Here is an 18,853-nt window from a genome sequence, read left to right as displayed (position 1 = left end):
GCGGAGTGTGTATGTGTGTTAGCTGAAATATTCGTTACTATAGCCTACTTAGTGTGCTCAAAAAAAACTACACACACAAATGTTGTCTTTCTCTGAAACATCTCCTATAATAACACAAGATTGAGATCTCACCCAACACGATTGTGCTGCACCACATTCTGTTATGATTCAAATCCACCTTTCTAAACAGACTAGACCAGAAAGGCTGCTTATTGTCTCAATGCACTGTACAAAAACTGGTGGAAACAACGTTGATTTAACGTCATTTAAACCCCCCAAAATACATTTTATGACATTGAATCAACATGGAAAACTGATTGGATTTCGTATTTTTTTTAATCCAAGTTTGAACCTAAATCATATGACAAGCTGACATTCTTTTGTTGATTTCACATTGAATTCACGTTAGTTGACAACTCAAGCAAATGTAAATTAACTAGACTTTGAACTGACGTCTGTGCCCGGTGGGAATATACCAATGACTTTAAGACTGGCTGCATAACAAGTGTTCCCGTTTGGAGTTTTGTACTAAGAATTTAGAAAATTCCCCACATACTTGTGAAACTAGCACAAGAACAATTGAAAAAAAACTGTTGACTAGGCACTATCATTTTGGTTCAGTAGTTTTCGGTTTTGAGAGGATTAATTAAGTGATAGTTAAGTTTGGGCGACCCAACCAAATTCACATAGAACAGATCTAACACTTCTTAGACTATGTGCGCTATTTTTATGCTTCCCGTTCTTACATTTATTTTTGCATCTTTTACTTTCGGTTTTGAAAATACAATATTTTTAGTTAGGTAAATATATATTTTATGGTGGTTTAGATGGTCCAATGATTCTCTACACTATACTTGCTTATTTTGTCACAAACTGAAATTAGGCGAAGAAGAAATTATTATTATTATTTTTTTTTTTTTTTTTTTTTTTAAAATTTTTTTTTTTCAAGAAAATAATTTCAAAAGTAAAGTCAATATTGCATTTTAAAAAGCAGATTGAATATCTATTCAAATTGAAAGAGTGATTTGGTGCAGTGAACAAGTGACTGAGAATTTGGTTCTAGAGTTTTGAAACATGAGCCATTTTGATTAACTGTTTAGTTTTAGTGCCACAGTCTTTACTTCTGAAAATTGCACTGAAGGGATTGAAAAAAACTGTAATGGATCCTGCATCATGATACAGATGTGTGTACGTCTTCTGTTTTATCTGGTGCAATATTATGTCCAGCTGGCAGGTATTGTGTAGGCCGTCATCGTAAATAGGAATTTGTTCTTAACGGACTTGCCTAGTTAAATAAAGGTTAAATAAGTTGTATTTTACCAGCCCTTCTCATCCTTTGACAGAGCATTCTGGCTGGTGACAGATCACATGCTTTGCACTTGGCTGAGTTCTCACACTCAGAGAGTTGTCTTGGGGGTGGCTTGTCGTTTCACACTCCCAACTCCTTCAGCCTCCCACCCATAGTCCTGTATGGTTCTGTATGGCTCAGTTGGTAGAGCATTGGAATTTGCAATGCCAGGATTATGGGTTTGATTCCCCTGGCCACCCATATGTAAAATGTATGCACGCATGACTAAGTTGCTCTGGATAAAAGCTTCTGCTAAATGGCATGTATAGTTAGTTATATATTATCAAATTGTTTCAGCTACCAACTATTACATTCAGGTGAAGAACTAAACTTATTCTGATGACTTACTAATTGTATTTACCTTTCAGCATTGAAGCATAATTAATGTTTTTGTCTGGTCTAGAATATACAAAACCAAGACTAAGGGGATGATTGTGGACTACAGGAAAAGGAGCACCGAGCACGTCCCCATTTTCATCGACTGGGCTGTAGTGGAGCAGGTTGAGAGCTTCAAATTCCTTGGTGTCCACATCAACAACAAACTAGAATGGTCCAAACACACCAAGACAGTCGTGAAGAGGGCACGACAAAGCCTATTCCCCCTCAGGAAACTAAAAAGATTTGGCATGGATCCTACGATACAGATGTGTGTCAGTCTTCTGTTTTATCTGGTGCAATATTATGTCTAGTTGGCAGGTATTGTATTTTACCAGGCCTTCTCTCACCCTTTGACAGAGCATTCTGGCTGGTGACAGAACATAGGCTTTCCGCTTGGCTGAGATCTCACACTCAGAGAGTTGTCTTGGGGATGCTTGTCGTTTCACACCCCCACCCACCTCAACCCCCCCACCCAGCTCTGGCTTGCCAGGGCACCGCAGCCTGCTCATGGATTAATGTGTCACTGTCAGTCCGCTGTCTTCAGATACTTCTTTCAAATAAATACTCCCACAGTGAGATACAAGAAAGGAAAAAGGAGTGACACTGATATGAATAGTTTTTAGGTAACAGAAAACAAAGTATACATTTTTATTCTATATCAAATCAAAGTTTACAGTGAAATGCTTACTTATAGGCTCTAACCAATAGTGCGGAGAAAAAATAGTGTGTGTGTGTAGGTAAGTAAAGAAATAAAACAGTAAAAAGACATTTGAAAAAAAGAGTAGCAAGGCTATATGCAGACACTGGTTAGTCAGGCTTATTGAGGTAGTATGTACATGTGGGTATGGTTAAAGTGACTATACATATATATGATGAACAGAGAGTAGCATTAGCGTAAAAAGAGGGTTTGGTGGGTGATGGGACACAATGCAGATAGCCCGGATAGCCAATGTGCGGGAGCACTGGTTGGTCGGGCCAATTGAGGTAGTATGTACATGAATGTATAGTTAAAGTGACTATACATATAAGATAAACAGGAGAGTAGCAGCAGCGTAAAAGATGGGTTGGGGGGGGGGGGGGGGGTTGGCACACAATGCAAATAGTCTGGGTAACCATCTGGTTACCGGTTTAGGAGTCATATGGCTTGGGGGTAAAAACTGTTGAGGTGCCTTTTTGTCCTAGACTTGGCACTCCGGTACCCCTTGCCATGCGGTAGTAGAGAGAACAGTCTATGACTGGGGTGGCAGGTACCGAGTCAATGTGCGGGGGTAAAGGTTAGTCGAGGTAATTTGTACATGTAGGTAGGAGTAAAGTGACTATGCGTAGATAGTAAACTGCGAGTAGCAGCAGTGTAAAAACAAAGGGGGGGGGGTCAAATAAATCAAGTCCTGGTGGCCATTTGTATAATTGTTCAGCAATTTTATGGCTTGGGGGTAGAAGCTGTTAAGGAGCCTTTTGACCAAGACAAGCTCCGGTACCGCTTTGCTGTGCGGTAGCAGAGGGAACGGTCTATGACTTGAGTGACTGGAGTCTTTGACAATATTTTGGGCCTTCCTCTGACACCACCTAGTGTAAAGGTCATGGATGGCAGGAAGCTTGGCCCCAGTGATGTACTGGGCTGTAAGCACTACCCTCTGTAACGCCTTACGGTCAGATGCCGAGCAGTTTCCATACCAGGCAGTGATGCAACCGGTCTCGATGGAGCAGCTGTAGAACTTATTGAGGATCTGGGGCACCCATGCCAAGTCTCCTGACTTGGACCATGATAGTTTGTTGGTGATCGATGTGAATGGGGGCATGTTCGAACCTCCCTTTCCCTGTAGTCCATGATCATCTCCTTAGTCTTGCTCATGTTGAGGGAGAGGTTGTTGTCTCTGACCTCCTACCTATAGGCTGTGTCATCGTTGTCGGTGATCAGGCGTACTACTGAGGTGTCGTCAGCAAACGTAATGATGGTGTTGGAATCATGCTTGGCCACTTCTTGGCTACCGACGTGAGTGCTACGGGGCGGTAGTCATTTAGGCAGGTTACCTTCGCTTTCTTAGGCACAGGGACTATGGTGGTCTGCTTGAAACATGTAGGTATTACAGACTGTCAGGGAGAGGTTGAAAATGTCAGTGAAGACACTTTCCAGTTGGTCTGCGCATGCTCTGAGTACACATCCTGGTAATCTGTCTGGCCCCTCGGCTTTGTGAATGTTGACCTGTTTAAAGGTCTTGCTCACATCGGCTATGGAGCGTGTGATCACACAATCGTCCAGAATAGCTGGTGCTCTCATGCATGCTTCAGTGTTGCTTGCCTCGAAGCGAGCACAAAAGACATTTAGCCCATCTGGTAGGCTTGCATCACTGGGCAGCTTGCGGCTGCTTTTCCTTTTGTAGTCCGTAATAGTTTGCAAGCCCTGCCACATCCGATGAGTGTCAGAGCTAGTGTAGTAGGATTCAGTCTTAATTCTGTATGGACGCTTTGCCTGTTTGACGGTTCGTCGGAGGGCATAGCAGGATTTCTTATAAGCGTCTGGTTTAGTGTCACTTCTTGAAAGCGGCAGATCTAGGCTTTTAACTCGGTGTGGATGTTGCCTGGAATCCATGGCTTCTGGTTGGGATATGTACGTACGGTCACTGGGGGATGACGTTGTCGATGCACATATTGATGAAGCCTGAGACTGAGGTGATATACTCCTCAATGCCATTGGATGAATCCCAAAACATTCCAGTCTGTGCTAGCAAAACAGTCCTGTAGCATTGTCTGACCATTTCCGTATTGAGCGAGTCACTGGTACTTCCTCCTTTAGTGATCATCAATTAAAGATTTTGTAATAATAAAATGTTTGTTTTTTTAATTGAGAAGATAATCATATAAAAACTAATGTGTATATTGTATTGTGAAAGGCAATTACTTTATATGAACATATGTTGCAATGTGAAACATGTATTTCTAGATGAAACACTGATTAGTGATTGTATGATTTTTTGTGTTGAACTTTTAGTCAATTGAAAATTAGCTTACAGTTTTGAAACAACTGCCTTTTTGATTATCTGTTTGGAAATTTGTACTAAGAGTTGTAAAAATGTACCACATACTTGTGAAAATTGCACCAATGTGATTTAATAAAAACTAACGAATATAGTTTGATAACAGCTGATTGCCGAACACTGTAAATGCATATGTTCACCTCATAAATGTATAAATTTGACAAACATTTTAAAAAACAAATCACATATGGATGTGGCTATAAATATTAAATCATTCTCCATCAGTCAGGTGGCTTCAATAGGACAAAGTGAAATTAGTCACAATGTGCTAACATTTGGAATTATATTGTTCTGTTCAATGCACTGCAGAAATACCTAGGTTGTATACAGTAACAATATATTCCGCTCATCTGAATTTCATTGATACACTCTAAACTGATGAATTTCAAGCAGAGAGACAGGCGATACTGTATCAGATTACAAGTCACGGAAAAAAGGTGATCTTGTATAATGTTGCATGGGGCAGAAATGGCATACAACACTGTGCTACGTAGCCAACTGCTTTACAATACCTTTATTTCTGATGATTTGTCTAACGTACAGTTGAAGTCGGAATTTTACATACATTCAGGTTGAAAACTCATTTTTCAACCACTCCACAAATTTCTTGTTAACAAACTAGTTTTGGCCAGTCGGTTAGGAAATCTACTTTGTGCATGACACACGCCATTTTTCCAACAATTTTTTACAGACAATTCCAGTGGGTCAGAAATGTACATACACTAAGATGACTGTGCCTTTAAACAGCTTGGAAAATTCAAGAAAATAATGCCATGGCTTTAGAAGCTTCTGATAGGCTAATTGACATCATTTGAGTCAATTGAAAGTGGACCTTTGGATGTATTTCAAGGCCTACCTTCAATCTCAGTGTCTCTTTGCGTGACATCATGGGAAAATTCAAATAAATCAGACCTCAGAAAAAAAAATGTAGACCTCCACAAGTCTGGTTCATCCTTGGGAGCAATTTACAAATGCCTGAAGGTACCACATTCATCTGAGCAAACAATAGTACGCAAGTATAAACATCATGGGACCACGCAGCCGTCATATTGGTCAGGAAGGAGAGTATTTTGGTGCGAAAAGTGCAAATCAATCCCAGAACAACAGCAAAGGACCTTGTGAAGATGCTAGAGGAAAGAGGTACAAAAGTATCTATATCCACAGTAAAACGAGTCATATATCGACATAACCTGAAATGCCACTCAGCAAGGAAGAAGCCACTGCTCAAAAAACACCATAAAAAAGCCAGACTACGGTTTGTAACTGCACATGGGGACAAAGCTCATACTTTTTGGGGAAATGTCCTCTGGTCTGATGAAACAAAAATAGAACTGTTTGGCCATAATGACCATCGTTTGGAGGAAAAAGGGGGAGGCTTGCAAGCCGAAGAACACCATCCCAACCGTGAAGCACAGGGGTGGCAGCATCATGTTGTGGGGGTACTTAGCTGCAGGAGGGACTGGTGCACTTCACAAAATAGATGGCATCGTGAGGGAGGAAAATTATGTGTATATATTGAAGCAACATCTCAAGACATTAGTCAGGAAGTTAAAGCTTGGTCACAAATGGGTCTTTCAAATGGACAATGACCCCAAGCATACTTCCAAAGTTGGCTTAAGGACAACAAAGTCAAGGTATTGGAGTGGCCATCACAAAGCACTGACCTCAATCCTATAGAAAATTTGAACTGAAAAAGCGTGTACGAGCAAGGTGGCCTACAAAGCTGACTCAGTTACTCCAGCACTGTCAGGAGGAATGAGCCAGAATTCACCCAATTTATTGTGGGAATCTTGTGGAAGGCTACCCTAAATGTTTGACCCAAGTTAAACAATTTAAAGGCAATGCTACCAAATACTAATTGAGTGTATGTAATCTTCTGACCCACTGGGAATGTGATGAAATAAATAAAAGCTGAAATAAATAATTATCTACTATTATTCTGACATTTCACATTCTTAAAAGGTAGTGACCCTAACTGACCTAAGACAGGATTAAATGTCAGGAATTGTGAAAAACTGAGTTTAAATGTATTTGGCTAAGGTGTATGTAAACTTCCGACTTCAACTGTATGTACTATATAAAGATACAACATGCTCACAACCTGCCATTGGATACAAATTATAAAGAAATTGTGCATGTCAAGTTATAGTAAATACTGTATAGAAAATTAGTTTTACCATCTATTTCTATTCATCACTTTAAAAATAACAGTTTTGAAATGCCTACCTTGTATTTTTAGCTATTAGATTGAGCCTATCATTCCTTATCTGATGAATTGGTGACAAATATTTCTCAGCAAAACTGATTTTGCATGAAAATACTTGGGTGAAAGATGTCATGAAATCCCAATAAATGCTCAAAGGTTCTGAACATAAGAGAAGAGGCATTACAAGTGTTATACGTTTATAGAGTTTTGTACTTAGAGCTTTGAAAATATACCACTTACATCTGAAAAATGTACCAAAATGATTGAAAAAAACAAATGTTTATGTTAAAAAAATATTTGATAATGGCGCTATCTGCTGGTTGTCAAATGAACATCTCAGAAAATATAGTCCTCTCTTCAGCACCAAGCCCATTCCAAGGAAATGGTACAGTTCCCTCATTTAGAAGTTGTGTACATTTGTTTAAGATTATTATCATAGTGTTGAAAACCATACAAAATAAAGTGTTTGTTTGTTCTCAGTTATTGGGTCAGGTTCTGAGTGCTTGTTTGTTTTTCTCTCAATTCCTTCAGGGAAACAGCACATTTGAGCAGGGGCCACAGAATATCCTAAAGCAGACATAACTTTGTGTCATGATGGTAGTTAGTAATAATAGCGTAGGACTACTGGACCTATGTTCATTATTATTATTTATTTATTTAACCAGGCAAGTCAGTTAAGAGCACATTGTTATTTGCAATGACTATGTAGGCCTATGCAGTAAATATCCCACATCCAACAAGCTGCAAAATCTTTAGTAAAACAGTAGCCTAAATACAGTTTATTTGTCAGCTTGCAAACCTGCAAACTGACTTTGCACTGAACTATGCCCCAGAGAGCTATCATTAATGGAATGTGAGGTCAATAGTGATAACACAATAAAGACTATAGTTCAAGTACTGTGCCAGATTTCATGTTCTTGCTGTACTTTATACTATTATCAATGGGATACATTTCAGAGTAGGCTATGATATGGTGATAACAATTGCTAAAACAAAAAAGTCCATCATTTCCAAACAACCAGGTCAGGTCATGTCTGAAGACCCCAAATAAATATGAAGTTCTGTAGTAGGCTAATATTGTCTTACTGGCTTTGTTATTTCTGTGGATTGTGTGGGTTTACAGCTGAGCTGAACAATAGTCCTGGTCCATTTCGATTATACAGTATGTCTCTCCTTGTTCCACCCTTGTTCAGAATCTAACAAACGGATAGTCCAAAAATATTGAAAGCTCGTGCCCAACTTTTAAAGAGACGTTCTGTTTGACGTAAATCCTGTTGTGAAAACGCACAATCCAGTGATACGACACATCAGCTGCCAAGCATCTATTTTCCCGCGCACAGTAAAGGTTGGTTGACTCGTGAGTTTGACCTAATTGGCACTCTGCCAACTCAGTGAGCGCTCATGGAGGCCAAAGATTTGGAACGTTTGTATAACAGGAATTCAGAGAGCGCGTGCGTAGCCACAAACCATTCTTAAAAGGATTCACATGAAACAAACATAGCAGCCAACATGTTGTTTACACCATCTAATAGCAAAATATGGATTGTGTTTGCTGTCATTCTGTTTTATGATAAGAATATATACAACTAAAAGCACATTTCTATAATGAACAAAAATATAAATGAAAAATGCAACAATTTCAAAGATTTTACTCAGATGATCCAGCAGGTGAAGAAGCTGGATGTGGAGTTCCTGGGCCTGGCGTGGGTACATGTGGTCTTCGGTTGTGAGGCTGGTTGGATGTACAGCCAAATTATCGAAAATTACGTTGGAGGCGGTTTATAGTAGATAAATTGACATTAAATTCTCTGGCAACAGCTATATTGGACATTCCTGCAGTCATCATGCCAATTTTATGCTCCATCAAAACTTGAGACTGTGGCATGTTTTAGTGTTGCCTTTTATTGTCCCCAGCACAAGGTGCACCGGTGTAATGACCATGCTGCTTAATCAGCTTATTGATATACCACACCTGTCAGGTGGATGGATTATATTGGAAAATGAGAAATGCTCACTAACAGGTAATGTTACATGTACACAACATGTAAACAAACAAACAAACATTTTAGAGAAATACGCTTTTTGTGTGTGTGGAACATTTCTGTAATCTTTTATTTCAGCTCATGAAACATGGGACCAACACTTTACATGTTGTGTTTATATTTTTGTTCAGTATACATAGGCCTACATGAAGAAAATGTTTGTAGGGTAGGCTATTATGAGAAAAGGTGTTCAGTAGCAACAAATGATAGGCTATGCGCTGCGTTCATATGCTTGTCGTAGCTTCCTATTTCCTACCTGTGATGTCGGAAATACGACTTCGTTTCATTCATGTACTTTTTGGTCGGAACAATTCTTCAACCTATAATAAGACGTTAGCTATCTTGATAAGGTTGATAGGCTAGCTAACGTTGCTTATAATTAACTTATCTAGCTTTCTTAACGATGACAATATCTGTAGTTGTTTAAAACGGATTTGTTATAATCTTTTATTCCCCACTTGTAAACTTATTCAGACTTGAATGGTCTTTCAAGTGAACTTACAAATAGGAACTAGGAACTTCCAATATCTCGGATAATACATAAACACAGCAATAGACCCGTTCTAGATACACAACAACTATAATAAAATTAAAGGAAATATGAGGAAGATTAAACAAATAATAGTACTTTACATTATTGCATGGAAGAAACAAAAATGTGTTTGGCTGTGTGATGGTAACCCTTTTAGTTTACAGATAATGAACCACTAAATAAACTATGAAACATAATAAATCATTGAATATATATGATTTATATAAAACATCTGTTTTTGTATTTAATATTCCTATAAAATACCAAATGAGCCATTTATCCATGTTGACTTTAAAGTTTATAATTCCGTATATATGCCTATACGCAGAACACTTTTTTAAGTGCCTCGAAAATGTATAGGTTACTTCTTTCCAAAAATATAATAATTCAACAACAAAACTATTATGGTTATGGTTGTTGTGCTAGGATAGATGCTTTGTGTTATTATCTAAGCGAAACATAATTCACTCAAACGTCTTACAATATTTACAAGATATGGATGAGTTTATTGTGCCAAATTGAATGCTCAGTAAAAAAATGCGCATGCGCGTCAGGAGACCGCGGTAGGCCCTGCTGTTTATCCAACTCCAGTTCAACCCAGCGCAAAAAAACAAGGAGCAGGAAAATCCGGATGAACAGAGAAGGTAAGAATTACATTTTTTACCGACAAAATCTACAATAATATGGAAACGTGCCTGTTATAGTGCGGACGCAGTCATATTGAAGAGGAGTCAACGGAGATGTTTTCTTGTTGTTGCTATGTTTGCTTGATTCAGAAGGCCTGGTGACCCACATTCATAATCTAGGCTACAAATACCGGAGAGTCAGCAGCAGAACGCCGCAGATGTTTTTGAGGTTTAAATATTCCCCGGGTTTCGTATGTTTACAATCTTCTGTAATATTGTTGCTATATCTATCGCATAATGTGTTAACTTTGTTTCTATATTTAACCTGGTTGCTCGCAGTGACCCCTGTTTTGGAGTGATGAAACGCGCAGTTGGTTTTGGGTGCGCGTTTGGAATGACAGCACAGTTGCGTCTGTTTCACAGTAATTTCTAGCTATGTTCATTTTGGGGTTGAACGCTGCGGTTGTGCAGCGAAGGTGCCATTAGCTGTGGATGCGATTGTTACGTTTTTACTGTGCAATCGGATGCTTTCTCATGGATTTGGGCTCTCCCGTGTGAAACAAGTCCAAGTTATCCAGGACATTTTCACCTAGGTTCCGCGGACGCAACCTGTAAACGCAGCGAGCGGGTTGATCCAGTGAGAAATTCAAATCAATATTATGCAGAGGAAATCCGTTGGCTATAGCGGGGATGAACATTTAGCATGAGCTTGAATGGGTTTGTCAGTGATCAGATATACTGCCAATGGACATAATGGACACTGTAATCAAGAATGAGCTACAGTTACAATTCGAACCACGGATTTTGGCTCATAGAATGAGGGAGAGCATTGTGCGCCAGTAAACTAAATAGCTGCAGTTTGCAACATTTTGAGAAAAATACACAATGTAGGCTATGGGTAAAAAAATGCAGACCACTTAAGTTGTACGCAGATACAGTGGCTCTTGTAAGCAAAATTTTGAGCATATATACTGAACATAAATATAACATGCAACAATTTCAAATATTTTACTGAGTTACACATCATATAATGAAATCAGTCAATTCAAATAAATTAACCAGGCCCTAATCTATGGATTTCACATGACTGGGCAGGGGTGCAGCCCACCCACTGGGGAGCCAGGCCCAGCAAATCAGAATGAGTTTCCCCCACAAAATGGCTTTATTACAGACAGAAATACTCCTCAGCGTATGGTAGAGAAATGAACTCTCAATTCTCTGGCAACAGCTCTGGTTGACATTCCTGCAGTTAAGCATGCCAATTGCACACTGACCTCAACTTGAGATATCTGTGGCATTGTGTTGTGACAAAACTGCACATTTTAGAGTTGCCTTTTATGGTCCCCAGCACAAGGTGCACTTTGTGTAATGATCATGCTGGTTAATCAGCTTCTTGATATGCCACACCTGTCAGGTGGATGGATTATATTGGCATAGTAGCAATGTTCAAATTGGTGGAGATTTTGAGAGAAATTTGGAACATTTCTGGTATTAAAAAAAAAAAAAATTCAGCTCATGAAACCAACACTATGTGTTGAGTTTATATTTTTGTTCAGTGTATATGGCTTTTGACTCGGCTACAATGTATTCCACTGGTAAAAGTCTAAATGGCTTTAGTTCTAGTAACCAAATCAGTTGAGTAACCTATCTGACCATCTTCATTCTGTTATTGTACTGCCTTGATGTAGGCTAAAAATGTTTTTTATTTATGCACGGAATGCCTGACAAATGCAATTTGGGTTCACTGGCTCCTGTGATGCTCAGTAGTGTTGGACAGCCTTGAAAAAATACCGATATATTTCTTAATCAGCTGTAAAACAAGCAATTCCATGGTAGGTAACAGTAATACAAGATTTTTCACTTTAAAATGTATGTTAAACAAAAACCAATGATTGCAAAGTTAAACAAACCATACAACTCTATACACAATTTTAGTAACAGAGTGATGCACTGTTTGTGCAGTCATTGTTACTAAACTTTGCATCTGCACTCTGTTATCGTGGAATTGCCCAGTATCACCTAACAATGGCCAATGTTTGCCTAGTCCAGGATGGATACGTCATCTGTTATTGATAAGTTGCCCTCTGACTTATGCCGATCCAATATCTGCACTGACGGATGCAGCGTGTAACCAATGCTGAAACATCCATTTAACCATGCAAATGGAATAACAAGTTGTTCAGTGGCTCTATGGTTGAACAAGTTGAGGGCAGGCCATGGTTAGTAATTCCTATTCTGTAATGGAATAAAGATTCTGCACACTCAGGATCAATGCACAAATTTCATTTAAGTATGCTAAGCTTTCAGTCGCAAGACCTTCATCAGAGCATACACATTCTTATCATTCTTAATAGTTATCCACTCTGAGCTGTATCTGTTTTGTTGACAGTACTAGAGATACCTAGTTTGCCCTGCATCTAGTGATATCTTTAGTGCTGCGTCTGTGTGACTTGTCTGAGTGACCTTAGTGTTGTTGTTTGTGTTTAGGAGTTTGTGGCGAAGTTGTCTTTGAGTACTGCACAGAGCATGGCCTTTATGGCCCTTGGCAGCTGTCTTCCCTCAAACCATCATTGGGTGCCACGTCACAGCCCTCACACAATATTGGGCAGGAAGCCATAACCTGCTGCACAGTAGCCTGTTGTCTGAATTCTAGAAACTGCACAGTGACTTTTGGTTTGACTGTGGCCAAGTTAGGTGTGTCGGTTTATTTCTTAGCCTAAACCTTGTATTCTTAGAAACTGCACAGTAAGGAAATATGTTTGAGGCAATGTGCATTTGACACCTAGACTCCGGCATACAATATTAGCTGCCCTCAGATGGAGTGACGTATGGTGTTGTTCATTTGATGCTAAGATAAGATAAAATCAAATCAAAGTTTATTTGTCACGTGTGCCGAATATAGCAGGTGTAGACCTTACATTGAAATGCTTGCTTACAGGCTCTAACCAACAGTGCAATAAAAACATTTTAAAAAAGGTATTAGGTGAACAATAGGTAAGTAAAAAATAATAACAGTAAAAAGACAGTGAAAAATAACAGTAGCGAGGCTATATACAGTAGTGAGGCTACATACAGGCACTGGTTAGTCGGGCTGATTGAGGTAGTATGTACATGTAGATATGGTTAAAGTGACTGCATATATGATAAACAGATAGTAGCAGTAGCGTGAAAGAGGGGGTGGTGGGTGGCAGGACACAATGCAGAGAGCCCGGTTAGCTAATGTGCGGGGGCACTTGTTGCTCGGGGCTAATTGAGGTAGTATGTACATGAATGTATTGTTAAAGTGACTAGGCATATATGATAAACAGAGTAGCAGCAGCGTAAAATAGGGGTTTGGGGGGGCACACAATGCAAATAGTCCGGGTAGCCATTTGATTACCTGTTCAGGAGTCTTATGGTTTGGGGGTAAAAACTGTTGAGAAGCCTTTTGGTCCTAGACTTGGCACTCCGGTACCGCTTGACATGCGGTAGTAGAGAGAACAGTCTATGGGGTCTTTGATAATTGTTAGGGCCTTCCTCTGACACCGCCTGGTGTAGATGTCCTGGATGGCAGGCAGCTTAGCCCCAGTGATGTACTGGGCCGTACGCACTACCCTCTGTAGTGCCTTGCGGTCGGAGGCCGAGCAGTTGCCGTACTAGGCAGTGATGCAACCAGTCAGGATGCTCTCTGTTGCAAGCCCCATTGATTTGAAGGTGGGGTGAATTAGCTGGCTAGTTGATTGCCAGTCGTTTGCTTTTACAGAAGCACAACACAACAGCCTAGGGATTTCTAAGCTGAACCTGACAGCAATGCAGCAGGGAATGGCAGCTCAGATCGTATGCCCACCGACTACAGTTACATTACAGCCTGATAGTATTATGTCCTTAGGGCTTTTGATCTTGGAGCGTGTTATTAGTTCTTCACTGCAAAATACCTTTGACAGTCTTGAAATCAATTGCAGTGTTAAAGAATCGATCCAAACCTTTGTGAAATGTGTACAAAATAAGCTGTGGAGTTCAGGAATCGATCCATGATGTGGGGGTGTGATGAATTCTCTGTTGGAAATAATTAATGAGGAAACACACAAACAGAATGTCCTTTTTTAAGGTGGCAGAGTGAGGAGAGATCGAAACAGGCATGTGGTAGTACGGCTGGCTGTAAGACCACATTCCTTGTGTAGCTACTCTGAACTTGCCCTCATTTTCATTATGATCTTCCAGTAGAATGGAGGCTAATATGCAAATCCAGCTCGTTCCAAAAGGCCTACTTGACACTTCTGTTTTCTTTTTAGGTATAGAGGTGGTCTTTTCCAGTAATATACAGTAATGTATCTAGGTCTAACTCAGTGTAGGACACCACCTCTCTTCTTGGGATGTATGTCAACCGTTTGATGCGAACTGACCACTCTGTGTCATGATGTTCAGGAAGAAATGGACGCAGATGGCTTTTTCTTCTAGCATAAGCTTGTCTCTGGCATTTGTACGCTATTGTGGTGCTGCCTGAAATTACAGTCTTTGTTATAGCAGAGCACCAAAGCTTTCATCACGGACAACAATATGTCACGTCTTTGACCATCGTCTGAAATAGCAAACCTTTAGCCACATTTTTTATTTAATGAGCATCTTATTGGAAAGGATACATTGGCCTTTTGTTTTAACGCACAACACATCCATTTAATCCTTTGGTGTCGAAGTTCATTGCTCTTATATAGCATTGACTTCACCTTCAAATTGTCGGGTTTAATGTATTTTTCTCTTATGTATTCCTTGTATATTGCCAGAAGTTTCAGGGTAAGTAAACTTTAGTCTAGCACTACCTAGGTCAGACATAAATGTCAGTGGTGACTCAGACCAGACGGTGGATATTCTGTGTAGAATGTGATCTCCACTCAAGTGGTGCCCTCCTCTACAGTGGTAATGGCGGTCAGACAGAGCCAGTCTTTGTGCAAAGAGGATGGAAACAGGGATTGGTTTGCTTTCATCAGAATGTAGCCTAATTTCCTTGCTTTATTATAGCACTGGAATTGATTGTGTGTGTGTTTCTGACTGGTGTGTGACTACTGTGGGAGCTTCAGGATGACCCAGATGTTTTAGTTGTGATTCATCTCTAATCAAAACCTCTGGGAGTAGCAGAGCAGGCAGGACGGCTCTCTGGGCTGACAGTTCTAGAACAGAACCATCAGCACTGCACTTCTCTCACATGGCACCATCTTGTCCTCTGAAAATATACACAGTCCACCACAGCCAACCCCAATGAAACCCAAATCTACACCATAACACCATCCTCGGTCCAACAGCTTATTGGATTAATATAAACCAAAACTGCAGACTTAAGAGCAAGAAAGAATGTGATGGGTGTTTTGAGGCTGTTTTCCCAAATAGTGGATTGTATTAGGCTAGTATCCAATTCCCTCTGGGTCTCTGCCTGCTAAAGACTGCATTCTGGCACGATACATTGTTTGTTTCTTTGGCTGGTCACAAGGACATTTGAGAAGCTTCAGGAGGGTCACGTCACAAGAATGTCAGGTAACAACTGTTTCATATTCCTACCATGTAGACTATCCCAAACCACAGGGCAATCTTGATATAATTTGAGCATGATTATCATTGGCCTTTGTTTTTCTATTTTCCATGTGGACATTTTAAACAAGGCGGATGTGCAGAGACCACAGCCTGCAGAGGGTTTGTTGCCTTACAAGACATCTCTTAAAGTGAAGGAAGTAAGGAGATGAGGAAAAAGATGCATGGATTTTGAGGAATGTACAGTCTGTATGCAAGGATTCCATTTAGACTGGCACCATTGGTGTGACGGTCTGAATAATTTCTGCATAAACGCTGTGACCAATTTAGGTTATGTGTATATGTAATTTAGATTGGATGATCTAGCTATGTGGCAGCCTATTGGGGGATGGGTTTCTCAATGCTGGTCTTTGGGTTTGCCGAAGTAAAGTCGTTGGTAAAATGTGTCCAGGTAATAAGTAAAAATGGTGTTACGTAAGTGTTTTGGGATCATGGCCTGATTTTTAAAGCAACACAAATATATACAAAAGAAAATAATGATCGCCGACTATCATGGAATAAATAGGTAAAAGATCTATTGAATACGGTTTCTGATGTTGATGTGATTGTCTACTGTTGTACTTGTACTTGTTTTTGTTTGTGTTGTTGGTGTATTGCTATGATGTAGGCTAGTCTTAGAATGCTTGGACATACTGAGGGCTCCTTGATGACTTTGCCAGAGCAGTCTGTCTGTATCTTGCATCTCCAGAGAGCACACTCTTCCTCATTCAGCAGTCTGTAACTGTGGGAATTTCCCCTATAGCCAATGATCTCACTCTCTGGGCTACAGCAGACAGACAACCACTGAACTGATGTCTCCTTCCACCCTCCCTCCATTCAGCCCCATGACTGAGTTTGATGATATGAACATTAGGCCTAATGGAGTTGATTTCAGCAGGAATACATTGTTGCTGGGCTGTAGTTGGTCATCTGTAGGGTAAATTCCAACCTTTTGGGATGTATGTGGCAAACGGATTTGGGAAGAAAACGCAACAAGTATTCGGATTAAAGGCTCCAAACTGAAGAAAATTGTGCCTTTTTGATAAATTGACATCCCAGATAATCATCACCATTGGCTATGATGCTAGCCTATATGCTGCTGTGCACTCCAGTGTTTTTATGATGATTAAATTAGAAGTTTAATTGTCATATGCAGGCAGTGTTTGACAGAGCGTACCTCCCTCTGTAGCGCTTTGCGGTCCCTGGCTGTGGAGTTGCCGTACCAGGCTGTGATGCAGCCCGACAGGATGCTCTCGATGGTGCCCCTGTAGAACACGGAGTGCCCTCGGAGACAGTCTACATTTCTTCAGCATCCTGCGGTTGAAGACTGTCGTGACTAGTTCACCATGGTGTTGGTGTGGTTTGACCATTTCAGCTCCTCGGAGATGTGTACGCTGAAAAACTGAACGTTTTAGACCGTGTCCGCTGTGATCCCGTTGATGACCAGGAATACGACTTTCCCGAATTGGATCCTTTGTTTGTACCCCCCATGGCAATTGAACTTATCCCAGAGGCTGCTCCAAGACGCCGCCGGCAGAGAAGGGGTATTCGGGGTGGACTTCTAGTCCGACTCAGGAGGCTGGCACACCATCCACCGCTTCCGATTAGATTACTCGCTAATGTTCAGTCTCTGGACAATAAAGTAGACAAGCTCAGGTCGAGGATCTCCATCCAGAGAGACATCAGGGACTGTAACATACAGAATCATGGCTCCCTCGGGTTATACTGTCCCCGTCCATACAGCCACCTGAGTTCTCAGTTCATCGCGCAGACAGGAATAAAGAACTCTCTGAGAAGAAAGGAGGGGGTGTATGTTTCATGATTAACTACTCATGGTGTGATTGTGATAACATATATAAACTCAAGTCCTTTTGTTCACCCAACCTAGAATACCTCACAATCAAATGCCGACCGTATTACCTTCCAAGAGAATACTCTTCAGTTATAGTCACAGCCGTGTATATTCCCCCTCAAGCCGATACCACGACGGCCCTCAAGGAACTACACTTGACTTTATGCAAACTGGAAACTACATCCCGAGGCTGCATTTACTGGTGCTGGGGATTTTAACAAAGCACATTTTGAGAAATAACTTTAGTAGTGTTTATCAACACATTGACTGTAGTACTCGCTTAGGAAAAACAGATCACTGCTACTCGCCTTTTCAAGACTCCTACAAGGCCCTCCCCCGCCCTCCCTTTGGCAAATCAGATCATGACACCATTTTGCTCCTCCCTTCCTATAGGCAGAAACTTGAACAGGACGTACCCATGCTAAGGACTATTCAAGTCTGGTCTGACCAATCGGAATACATGCTTCAAGATTGTTTTCATCATGCGAACTGGGATATGTTCAGGGTAGCTTCAGAGAATAACATTGACGTTTACCTGGACACTGTGACTGAGTTCATCAGGAAGTGTATAGGGATGTTGTTCTCACGGTGTCTATTAAAACCTACCCAAACCGTGGATGGATGGCAGCATTCTCGCAAAACTGAAAGTGCGAACTACCGCATTTAACCATGGCAAGGTGACTGACAATATGGTCGAATACAAACCGTGTAGTTATTCCCTCCGTAAGGCAATCAAACAAGCAAAACGTCAGTACAGAGACAAAGTGTTGCAATTCAACAGCTCAGACACAAGACATATGTGGCAGGGTCTACAGACCATCACAAGATTACAAAGGGAAAACCAGCCATGTTGCGGACATCAACGTCTTGCTCCTAGACAAGCTAAACGCCTTCACCTGTTTTGAGGATCACACAGTGCCACCGATGCGGCCCGCTCCCAAGTACTGTGGGCTCTCATTCTCCGTGGCCGACGTGAGTAAGACATTTAAGCGTGTTAACCCTCGCAAGGCATGTTAACCCGGTCCAGACGGCATCCCAAGCCGCGTCTTCGGAGCATGTGCAGACCAGCTTTCTGGAGTGTTTTACGGACATATTCAATCTATCCTTATCCCAGTCTGCTGTCCCCCCACATGCTTCAAAATGTCCATAATTGTTCCTGTACTGAAGAAAGCAAAGGCAACTGAACGAAATGACTATCGCCATGAAGCACACACTTCTGTCATTATGAAGTGCTTTGAGAGGCTAGTTAAGGATCTGTCGTGTCTTTGGCTATGCCAGATTAAGTGATATGACATG

General features: G+C 40.7%; 1 protein-coding gene across 6 annotated transcripts in view; it reads left to right on the top strand.

Moving 5' to 3' along the window:
* Nucleotides 1-10,084: 10,084 nt before the first annotated feature.
* The window catches only part of LOC139409369 (circadian locomoter output cycles protein kaput-like), a 49,247-nt gene continuing 40,478 nt past the window's right edge, over nucleotides 10,085-18,853 (top strand). For 2 of the 6 annotated variants that reach the window (XM_071154416.1, XM_071154412.1), the window contains exon 1: nucleotides 10,094-10,185. The gene's annotated coding sequence lies outside the window, so the exon portion shown is untranslated. Of the gene's footprint in view, nucleotides 10,186-18,853 lie in introns of all 6 variants that reach the window. The other 4 variants (XM_071154417.1, XM_071154413.1, XM_071154418.1 and 1 more) reach the window with 4 other exon arrangements.

This window comes from Oncorhynchus clarkii, chromosome 5 (assembly GCF_045791955.1).
Source record: "Oncorhynchus clarkii lewisi isolate Uvic-CL-2024 chromosome 5, UVic_Ocla_1.0, whole genome shotgun sequence".
NCBI classification, from domain to species: Eukaryota; Metazoa; Chordata; class Actinopteri; order Salmoniformes; family Salmonidae; genus Oncorhynchus; species Oncorhynchus clarkii.
The sequence above is the reverse complement of the archived record's forward strand: the minus strand, read 5'-3'. Positions and strand labels throughout refer to the sequence as shown.